The following is an 11,920-nucleotide window of genomic DNA, read 5'->3' on the forward strand; positions in this document are numbered from 1 at the left end:
TGGCCTCTCTCAGCATGGAAACCAGCTTTTAGTCATTGTGAATAATCACAGAACAAGTCCACTGAAAGCATCAGGCTCTGACCTGGAACTTCTTTTCATTTTTTTATTACTATAATTATTTTACTTTATGTGAATGGGTGTTTTGCTTGAATATTGGTCTGTGTCTTTGGCAGGTACTGGATGCCCTGGAGCTGGAGTTAGAGACAGTTGTGAGCAGCCATGTGGGTGTGGGAATCAAGCCTGGGTCCTCTTCAACAGCAGAAAGTGTGCTTAACCAATGAGCATCACTCCAGCTCCTAGACCTATAACTTCTTATACAGTGCCTCCAACCATCTCCTTAAGGTGTAACTATTGCTGAGTGGTGGTGACAGATGCCTTTAACCCCAATACTTGGGAGGCAGAGACAGATGAATCTCTGAGTTTGAGGCCAGCCTGATCTACAGAGCAAGTTCCTGGACAGTCAGGGCTGTCCAGAGAAACCCTGTCTTTAAAAAACCAAAGTAACTGTTTTGCAGAGGACTGAGTTCAGTTCCCAGCACCCACATCCATCAGTTCATGACTGCCTGTAACTCCAAATCTAGAGGCTCCGACTCCCTCTTCTGGTCTCTGCAGGCACCTTCACATATTTGGTGCACATAAACCCACACAGCCATACACCTGTACACATAAATAAATAAAAAGGTATCTTTGTTGGTAAGGTGTCATGCTTGGATGATTTACTCTTTAAAATAATGTAAAGTACTTTTCCAAACCCTTCATTCAGATCCTAGATCATGCCCCAGTCTCAGATTAGGCTGAGCTCAGGGATGCTGTGGAAAACAGAGTTCACTGTCACAGAGGGTGAGTACATGCCTATGTAGGAGCAAAGCCACAGTCTCGGGACAGAAGATGCTGTGTGGCATGCTGCTGGGTCTCAGAGACGGTCAATTATTAAAAGTACTAACTAGCCAGAAATAGACAATTCTTTACAAAAGTCATCCTAGCACTCCTTTTCCTGCTGGGGGAATTGTGGGTAAGTGTTGGGATAGGCCCTTCCCCAACCTGGCATCTGGATGAGCTCAAAGAACAAATCTACCTGTTGGCTGTATGTGTCCCACTGAGGCAGAAGAGTGTGGTCTGCTGTGGTCCTCTTGTTACTTAGTGGCTCTTTGGGTACCATGAAGTCACTAGCTCATCCTGGCTGGTGTCTAATGCTTTAGCTCCTCCAGAATCCACTTTTCTCCTTCAGGTAAAGCTCCCCAAAGAGAACCATCAGGATCCTCCACAGTGCATCTGATGTGGATGATGCTAACCTCTCCTCCACCTTCAGGAGTGGAGTGGACATGTGACAAGAGCCAGGCATGTGAGAGAATCTGTCCTTTCAGGGTTCGGGATGCTAATAATGGCAGGGAAGCCAATGAGCACCACTCTCTCTGCCACAATGTCTAAAGAAGTGCCATCTCTCCAGCCAGGCTAGGCTGGGAGGATATGCGTCTGATGTTCCTTCTGGTCATCTCCCAGGAAAATACCAAAACTGACACAGAATTGGAAATAGCCCATTAGATGAAGAGAAGCAGGTTCCAGGAAGCATAAGCTGAACCCCTGGTGCCAGCCTACCCTGGAACAGTACATCTTATAACATCACAATTAGCTGAGTCCATGGTAGCTGTTGGGTATAAGTCAGTTGTAATGGTGGCTTCTGAAACTTAAACCTGAAATAACCATGATAAACTCTTAGAGAAAACTTGAGTGGTGGGAGAATTTACAGCCTTCCTATCTCTTAGATGCTGCTCATGACAGCTCCGTGAGAGGTGATGTAGGTGGGAAGCCGTGAGTGACTCGGGAAGGAGGTGGGGATGGCAGGAGCCAGTGACTAGTGGATTGAGCACCAGGGTCAGGATGCTAAAGGGGTGGACTGGGAAGGCAGCGGGTTTTAGTAAATGACTCTAAGAGTGTGGGGCCCTGGGTTTAGGTCTTCTCACTGTCCCTCAAGAGAAGTCAGATGAAGATGGATATCTAATTATAGTTGGCCTTTAGGCTGTGTCCTTGAGTTAACAGTGTTCTGTTCCTGGGTCACATGAGTCTCTAGATTTATACACTTCATATTTCTGTTCGTAGAGCCTGGTTTTCACGGATGCTTGAAGTGGAATACTCTCTTCCTCCTCAGTTTTAACTACTCTGTTTATAATTTTTCTTTTGACCAAGAAGCCTTCAAACCTGGCCAACAACACTATATTCTATCCAGTATTAATATTACTAGGAAAACACTGAAATGCTCCTAGGAAGTGACTCACACGAGACTAAGATGTCCAAGTTTTGAGTATAATTTTGTTCTTAGCAAACTGCACAACAATTTTATTTTATGCAAAAACTCCCTTCAGAAAGCACGGAAGTTGTGTTTCACATGAAGTCTGTGTTGAACGAAGTGCTGTAGGCAACCCTGTGGGAGCATTTTCTTAACCTTTGTGAGGGGCCCAGCCACTGTGGGCAGTACCATCCCAGGGCTGATGGTTCTGAGTTGTGTGAAAAAGCAGGCTGAGCATGCCATGGTGAGCAATTTAGTAGAGAGCATCCTCCGTGGTCTCTGCTTCAATGCCTGTTTCCAAGCTCCTGCCTCGACTTCCCTCCGTGATGGATTGTAACCTGGGAGCTGCAAGATTAAACCAAGCCTCTCTTTCCCTCACAGGTTGCTTCTGGTTATGGTGTCCATCACAGCGACAGGAAGCAAACCAGGACTCTGGGTTTACATCTCAGCAGACGGGTCAAGTGCTGTTCTGGAGAGGCCTTCATGGTTTCAGAAGCATAGCTTCACCTTTGCAGTGTTGCTTTTGAGCTCCTTAGGATTCAGGTCAAAGTTCACACGGCAAAGAAATGCTGACTGACAGCACAGGTGTGGGGTGGGACGATAGAACAGGCACATGTTCACCCGGACAGGCCACACTGAGGCTCCAGTGTCCCTAGCCTCCCTCCCATATGCATGGTGGACCGGGACAGGGGACACCCATGTAGAATCTTGCTACAACTCCGGAGACAGAGAGGAGGAGTCCAAATGTCCAAGGCTCCCTTGTACCCCAATGGGACACAGATGTGGCATTAGAAGTTAGGTCTGTTTTCCTTCATATCGGGGGATGAGAGTGACAAGCACTGTACAAATAATTCTTTCCCGAGATCTGCGCTTGCTGTCACGCTGGAGGAGAGGAGAACAGACCCAATGCACTTAGAAGTAAATGTCCCGAAGGCCTAGTTTCTCACTGATACACAGCAGGTGACCAGGGAAAGGTCCCTTTGCCTCTGGCTGCGGACCTGGCCAAAACAAGAAGAACGGTGTCGCTCCTCAGCCTCAGTATCCCTTCCCATCAGTGGCCTCTCCTCGTCCCCTCTTCCAGAGTGTTGGGGAAGGGCTGCTTCTTCAGCCAGCCAGCCAGCCAGGCCCAGTTCTCTTCTCACACCCTGCCCACTCTGGCCTTTTCCACCTGTGCTGAGAACAGGAAGCTAGAAGCAGAGCTATGAGAAAATTCTAAAAATAGGTAGGCTAATTAAAAAAAAACCAAACTGGGACCATAAATGTGACTGGAGAGGTGGCTCAGAAGTCAAGAGCTCATACTGCTCTTATAGAGAAACTACTCTTCAGTTCCCAGCGCCCACCTTGAAAGGCTCACAACTACTGGCAAAGTCAGGTCCATGGGATCAGACACCCTCTTCTGGCTTCTGCAGGCACTGCATAGACATGCAAACACACACGAGTGCGTGCACACACACACACACACACACACACACACACACACACACAACTTAATATCTCAAGTACAATTTTAAAATATAGCATTATAAATTAATTTCACCCAGACCCCCAATCCCTTCAAATCTCTGTGGATTTTCTTTCCGTCAGTAATTCTATCCATTCTCACTTCTAATCTCCTTTTAGAAATCTTGGAACACCACTTTGCCCGCCATCTTCATCCCCATTCTTCCTGATGTCTGATCTGATAAGTCACCCGCTAGCAGTAACCCAAGAGTAAACTGCATTTAATCTGTTTAGATTTCATTTTGATCTATGCTGCATGCTTCGATATTCTACAGACAAAAAAAAAATCTGTTTTGGAAACTGTGTGTTAAATCTAAAAGTACATTTTTGGGAAATAGTCTCAGATGCAATCTGGAATAAATTTTATTTAAAATATTGATGAAAACATTTTTGGCTTCTGAGCAGGCATGCATTCTCTGCTGAGTATTTACTTGAATGTTCTTGCTTAAGTCAACATAATTACATTATTTGGTTTGCTTCAACTCAGCTATAAGCTATTATGCTATTAATAGTTGTTAGAGCCTAGATTTGTGTGTAGTAATCTGCTAGCTAGACATTTCAGGCATGATCTCTAACTTTGAAAATTAGCAGTCTGATTAGGAAAGAAAATAGAGCAATTCTAAGGTGATTTGTAAGCCAAATGGAGTACTTAGGAAAAGGCAGGGATGAGAAGAATCACACCATACTCCCCTCCCACACCATGACAGACATTACTAATCATTGCTGTATGATCTCTGTAGCCAGGGTGGTCCTGGGATCTTTTTCATCAGTCACTACCAATCTATTAGTATCAGCATGCTAACTTCGCCTCATATCCACTTCGGGGATAGATTGCATAACTACTCAGTGGTCTTCCAAGTTGAATAATTCTGTTTGGGTCTGTGCCTGCAGGCTTTGTGCTTGAGAAGTAGCTGGGTAATTATGAGATCTGTTAGTTGAGAATGAATCCATGGCCCATGAATCTTTAGTAAAAATTTCCCCCCAATCAGCTCACATCATGAATTCATGTAGTAATGTGAAGAAGCATTTGGAAGATTAGCCAGAAAGTTCTGAAATCTGAAATTTAGATAAATCTGTAAACTGAAGAGACCCAGAAGAGTAAGATTCCACTGTGTTCTGCCACTAACTAATGATGTGATCTTGGGCAATAACCAACTTCTTTAGGATTTGAACTTTATCATGAGGAGAGAGAGAGAGAGAGAGAGAGAGAGAGAGAGAGAGAGAGAGAGAGAGAGAGAGAGAGAGAACATTTTAATAACATTTTTCCCTTAGTGATCCAAACCAGTAAACTAATATCAATAATGGATGAAAACACAATGGTTATGCTTGAATCTGATGGTTAGAGTCTTACCCTGGGCCCCATATGAGTCTTGTGGAAACTCCTGGAGTACATGCAAGTAGCATTTGTGACCCAAGGGACCAAATCTGGAAACTCCCTAGATAAGGGACTCATTGACTCTCCCAGCTGAGCAAACACAAGTCAATGGATGTGAATCAGCCGTACCTGACTCAATGTGGTTGTGCTGGGCTTTGCTAAAACAAGAGACCCTGGGGCTGGGGCGCAGCTCAGTGTTGGATCTTATCATGGAGAAGGTATTGGGTTCCATGCCCAGTGCTGCTGAAAGAAAATAAAATAATAACAACACATACTGGAAATGACTTCTCTTGGAGGAATTTTGAAGCAGAGAAAGTGAGGGCGCCTTGTTATGTTTAGGGCTGCTCACTTCCCACTCTCGTGACGCCCTGTTTTGGGAACTTCTGTGCAGTCCACATGATTATTTTCACATTTTACTTCGCTCTCACTAGCATGGGACAGTGTGAGGTCACTTCTGTATATATACAACAAGGGATGAATAAACTCCTGGTGGGTTCAGAGGCCAGATTTCTAACGTCAGTCTGTTTGTAGTATTTTGACATTTTCTTCCTGACATCAGCTTGGTAACACATTACAAGCTTTCTAAGGCCTGAGTTTATTGTTGCTGCAGTGAGACTGATTTGCAGGGACCTGTGCTTTAGTGAGACATCCAGCCCACGAAGCTCCCCATTTGGCTAACACATATTTCGAGCTATTGCCTGTAATGGTGAAGTAGTTTTTGAGCATGGATGGAGAAGCACAGGGAATAAATACAGCAGGTGCCTGTCAGCTGGGCGTTGTATTTGGTCTGGAGTCACGTGTGCTGGTCCATGTTGGGGAAGCCTGGGAGTTCTTTACACGGCCCTCACCCAGACAGCTTAGGGACTCAGGCCTGCTGGAGTTGTGCAAAGACAAAGGCAAGTGAAATCACTTAACACATCCCTGCTTTGCGATGGCTCACTCCCGAGGAACTAGATAGAACTCTGGAGACTCCATTCTGTGATCGGTTTTCATAATGAGTTTCCTGAGCTCGAGGGTGTTGAAGATGCTGGATCAGCTGTGGGTGATCCAGGCTTTATCATAGTCCTGCTAAGAAGCAGAAAAACACCTGAAGGATTAATAGACCTGGCCAAGATCCAGCAACACTGGAAGCCATTATTGCCAATTCTAACCCAAGCTACAGCAGGTGAACAGACATATTAACATTTCTCTGTGGTAGCAGAATCTTTAAAATGGGAAAAGTGAGAGAGAACCAGAACCTGTAGATCCCTGGATCCAGAGGAGGAGTTCTGAAGCATTAGTGTTTTCTTGTCTGATTTCACAGTGACACATCACATCTGCCTGGCTTGTGGATTTGTGTCCTAAATGGCTGTATTCACCCACTAGGCATGAAGCTGGCCCTTCTTGAGTCTTGTAAAATGAAAAACAGTTCCAGAACCTGCATATAGGAAACATGCCTTCCTGAGCCACCCCAGACTTGCACTAGCGTGACTATAAGAGGTTCCCGGAGACCAGCATGTGTTCCTTGCTGCTCCTGATCCTGGGGTCCTCCTTGTCCCGAAGAGTCAAGTCAAATCAACCCTGCCTCCTCTGTGAGTCTTTTTCTGTCCTTGTGGTATCAGGTGCATTGCTGATTTCATGTGTTCCCATGAGTATTTATCTGCCTTGCCTTCGGAACCTAAGCTGAGAGCTGGGACAGTGACCTTCTCATTCACCATCGAATGCCAGGTCTTTGCACAGAAGTTCACCAAGACAGAATTGAGTAGTACCTGTTGAATGGTATCTGAATGGACAGGTAGGTGAGTGGGTGGATAAATGGCCAAGCGGCGATCACCATGCTTAGAAGATGATTCTGGAGGTTGAAGTCCTTTTTTGTGGCCCACAGCATAGTCCTTACTGTGTGTTCTAGTTACTTTTCTGTTGTTGTGATGAACAGCATGATCAAAAACAACTTGGGAAGGAAAGGGTTTATTTGGCTTATGGGTTACAGTCCATCATCAAGGGAACCCAGTGCAGGCCCTCAAAGCAGGAACCTGGAGGGGAGAACTGCAGCAGAGACCATGGGAGATGGCGACTTGCTGTCTTGCTCCCAGGCTCAGGTTTAGCTAACTTTCTTATAGATAACCCAAGACCACCTGCCCAGGGTTGGCATCCACCATCCACCATCCACCATCCACCATCCACCATCCACCATCCACCAGTATGCTGGACCTACATATCAATCAGTAGCTGAGAAAAATGTCACACCCACAGGGCAATCTGATGGAAGCAGTTCCTCAACTCCTCTTCCCAAGTTAGCCTCTAAGATTGGCCATCATATTATGGGATGGATACACATCATATGGTGACTAAAGAGAGTGAAGAAGGAGGCGTGGGAACAAACTTTGCCATGTGCAAAAGGTGATCAGCTACAGGGGGTCTGGTCACGGCTCATTGTCCTTAGTAGGAATCATTTTGTCAGTTCAACGGGGCCACTGATGTCATTAGGAGGTGGACATTGCCCATTTGAGATCCAAGATTGATCTTGTCTATTCCCACAGGTCTCAAAAGAGACAATGGCTACTGAGACATCTTTGGGGTGATAACAATTTTATAGCATGGCCACGACCCACTAAGTTACCACTTACGATTGCATGTTATTAAAGCCTGTCCTGAACTGAGTCCACACCACACCAAAGCAGTTGGATGCTTAAGTGAGACTGGTTATTGTGTGTAGTTTAGAGTCCCAGGCTCAGTCATCGGTCAGAACAGGTCCTTTCAGCTCACATCTTTGCTATGCTATCTATAAATAACGTAATCACAAGGCTCAGGAAATGACAGAGCCAGCATCCCTGGGACAAGGGCTAACCGGAATGAGAAGGAACAGGTGGTGGTTGAGGTGTATGATGGGAAAAGAGCCCCCGTTTCTTTTAGAACATCTGAGCAATCACGGGGCTGAGACACAGCGAGACTTGCAGCTAAAAGATGGAAGCAAGCCTCAGTAAATGAAATTAACACATGAGCTTTGAGACCATGAAGTGCTTGGGACCAACTTGTCTCCCCGGGGACATCTGACAATCATTTCAGCTGTCATTTCTGAGGAGGGACAAGCAAAGGGCATGTAGCAAGCAGAGGTCTGGAGTCCTGTTAAATACTTTGCAAGCCTAGGACAACTTCCCCAGCAAAGATATATCTAGCCCAATCTGTTAGGAGTACAGAGACTGAGAAATGGAATCCACATGAGAACACATAAGTACAATCAAGTGTTGGGAGTTACAGGATCAGACTTCCCAAGATGCAGTGGTATTCCTGTGGAACAATCAGTTCTGTGGAGGTGGAGTCCAGAGAGTACAGAGAAGGAAAGGAACCCAGGGAGGGCTCACCTTGAAGGGAAAGAAGGTGTTGCCTTGGCCTGTTAGCCAACAATGGGAATAACACTCTCCAAAGGGGCAGCCATGAGAGCCAAGGCCAGGGCACGGAATGCTGCAGCTTCTGACGCGTCGGGAGGTTGTCTAGTCTTTTTTTTTTTTTTTTTTTTTTTTTTTTTTGGAACTGAGGATCGAACCCAGGGCCTTGTGCTTGCTATGCAAGTGCTCTACCACTGAACTAAATCCCCAACCCCAGGTTACCTAGTCTTTAGTGCATGGTTCTACTCAGTTACAAAACCTGTCCTTTGACATAACCACATAAGAAGATAATTACACACCGGCTTTGCCCACAAAGAGGTCACATTGTAGAAGATCAAAACAATCTCTCTGGTCAGGGTCCTGCTTGAGCATGTAATTGAGAAGAAGTCAATTAGAGTCATTCTGGGTGTCAGCTCTAAAGTGTATTCTAGATACACCACAGCTGATTCACCTTGAAAGGTTAAGACCAAGTGTAGGAAATCAGAGCTCCAAGGTTTGACCCCAGAAGAACAGCAAGGTTAAATCCTATATATGATGTTTTCAATAGAGGCCTGGGGCAATCAAGAGCCTGTGAGACTCTGCTCAGGGGATTCAGCAGAACACCTAGCCCTTTTACACAGGCCTGTCAACTGACTCCTAACATCTCTCCCTGATCCTGTCACTTAGGGGTGAGCTCAGCCAGCCAGGGAGTCAATGTTAACAGAGGGTCAATGTTTGAGAATGTAGGATAAAATGCACTAAGAGTTGCTTAAAATTCTGGTCGATGTGGCAAACAGATTTTCCTGAAACCCTGGTGTTCTAGCATCCTTCTATGGCATGAGATAGAGTTACAAGGACATAATGTGCTTGGTCAATAATCAAACCCTTAAAAACAACATGAGAGCTTAGAGCCTCCGACGAGGCCGGGTTCTTGTCAGAGCACAGCTCGATTCGCAGAAGTGCTGATGTGCAACTTTGCAAAGTCCTATAAAATTGTGGTGAGAAAAGGGAAATTTATATTGGAAGCCTTCCACTCGTCAGCTGAGTTTCCATTGCTCTGCTTGCTGGACTCTCTGGCGATCTGCTGGATGACTATGGCAAGGCAAGAAGCAAGCCTGGAGCTCATAGCCAAGTACAGATGGCTGCCTCACCACTGGCTGTCAGGAAGGTGAACTAGGAAGGACACAGGGCTTTAAAAAAGACATCCATGTGGCATGCCAGGTCTTGACAGCCCCTGAGCACTGGATGCACCTGCAGAAGAGATGGCAGATATTGAGTGTAACTCCCGTCCGGTCTGTTGAGAAGAAAACAAATCCATCTAAGGACAGGAATGGCTGCTCAGGACCACATATAGTGCTCCCAGAGGCTTTCCTTAGAGAGGAGACACTTATCTCCTGATGTAGTGATGTTCCTGCCTCTGGAGCCTGCTCATAGCCCTGAGATGAAAGGATGCTTATGTAAAACTGGTGTCCCATGGTTAGGAAACATGGGGCTGTTACCTTTTAAACCATTGCCTCAGTATTGTTTACCAGTCAGCATCATTTTTAGTTTATTACCCATGATCTGGGAAGGGAAGGAGAGGGTGAGGGAGAGGGAGAGAGAAGAGAGAGAGAGAGAGAGAGAGAGAGAGAGAGAGAGAGAGAGAGAGAGAGAGAAGTCCATTGGGCTGCTCTGCCAGCCTGCTGATGACCCAGGAAGATGAGCCTGTAGACTGGACCTATATAATGCTTCAGAGTTCCAGTCCCAGGATTGAACTGTCAGAAAGCCTTTTTCTTGCTCACCCATGTAGATGTGACACTCTTGTAATATACATGGGGATACCTTTCTGTCATTTCCATGGGGAGACTGCACGTACTAGCATGGCCCTTGTCCGAGATCCTTCCCTGGTTGAATTCTTGAATCCTTGAGTCCCTAAAGTTGCTAGAAACACTGTCTGAAATGTTTTGAGCATTCAGGGAGAGGGCAGAGTTGCTGATTTGACAGGTGAATTAAGAGTCATCCAGAGGCTGTGCCTGGTTGCTGTCAGCCTTGTGCACACGAGTGATTGTGTGCCTCTGTGTTTGTTTGCGTGTAAGTGGTGTGGTGTCTAGGTGGAGTCTGGGCAAGGCTGATAGCCATTATGTCACAGTCAGCTGAGGATCAAATCATAGCAAATGAGCTTCGGGTAGTGTTGTCTAAGCTGTGGAAAGATTCCAGAAGCTGGGATCTTTTAAAATGCTAACTTATAGCTGCATCATCCCATTCATCCACAATACTGTAGTGCATAGGAAAAGCTAAAGGCCACATATCCAGTCCTGACTGCACATAACAGGAAATTGTGGCTTACAGAAGTCGCCTGTCACAGAGCACTGCACAGCTCATTAGTGGCAGAGCATGGGTTTAGAACTTGTGTCTCTTGACCAGCTACAGGGCTCTTCTTCATCGTCCTGTGCTCTAGGCTGCTGCTCTTCCAAACGATGTCAGATTCTCAGGAGCAAGCTTCTAGCAGTTTCCACCAGCATCAGTACTGTGCACGGTACAATAATTACCCCCTGGGTGCATTATTATTTCTCTGTAAACTCGTGTATTCAGATTCCTGTGAAAATGTTTTCATATTAAAATATGAGGTACTGAAATACAAGAGGGCAAAACAAATGTTTTAACTCTGAAAAATATTTTTAATTGGCAAACCTCATATTTATAGTAGAAATCCACATGCAGAAACATGCCAACGGTGGGGTCTATAAAAGGGATAATATTGGAAGGAAGTGAGTTTCTGCTAGAAACATAATTGATGTTTGTTCTTGGTCTGAAACCCTAGTTGTTAGCTATTAACAGTCAAAGAAACCCTGATTTCTTGCTGTTAGAGATATGATGGTTTGGATTAGGGTGATCCCAGGTCAACATCATCCACGATGCTGTGATAAAAACAAAAGCCTGAATTTTAGAGTCTTTTTCTCTTGAGCTCCAACTCAACCAAGTTGGCCAGTAATTATTAAAAAGATAACTACACCCCAGACTCAATGTCACCCCGGGCTTTACTGGTGACAGTATTGATATGATATATGATAGTCCTGTTCCTTTAAAACACTGGGTAATGAATCTTTGGCTGGAAATGAGAGCAGGGCCTGTGGAGCCACATGGGCAATGTCTACTGCACACAGTATTCCCAAAATGTGTGTAGATGCTTACAGTGGCTAATACTGTCAACCTGATGGAGTTTAGAATCACCATGGGCATAAATCTCTGGATACCATATGAGGAAATTTTTAGATTGGATTAATTGGGGTGGGAAGACTCACACTAATTGTGGGTGGCATCGTTCTTTGGGCTTGGATCTTAGTCTGTAGGAAAGGATAAAATGAGCTGAGCATAAGCATTATCTTCCTCTTCTCTACCTTCCCTTCCTCCCCCAGTAGGCTTTCTAGTTAGGACTGA

The sequence above is a fragment of the Onychomys torridus genome, chromosome 19 (assembly GCF_903995425.1).
Source record: "Onychomys torridus chromosome 19, mOncTor1.1, whole genome shotgun sequence".
NCBI lineage: Eukaryota > Metazoa > Chordata > Mammalia > Rodentia > Cricetidae > Onychomys > Onychomys torridus.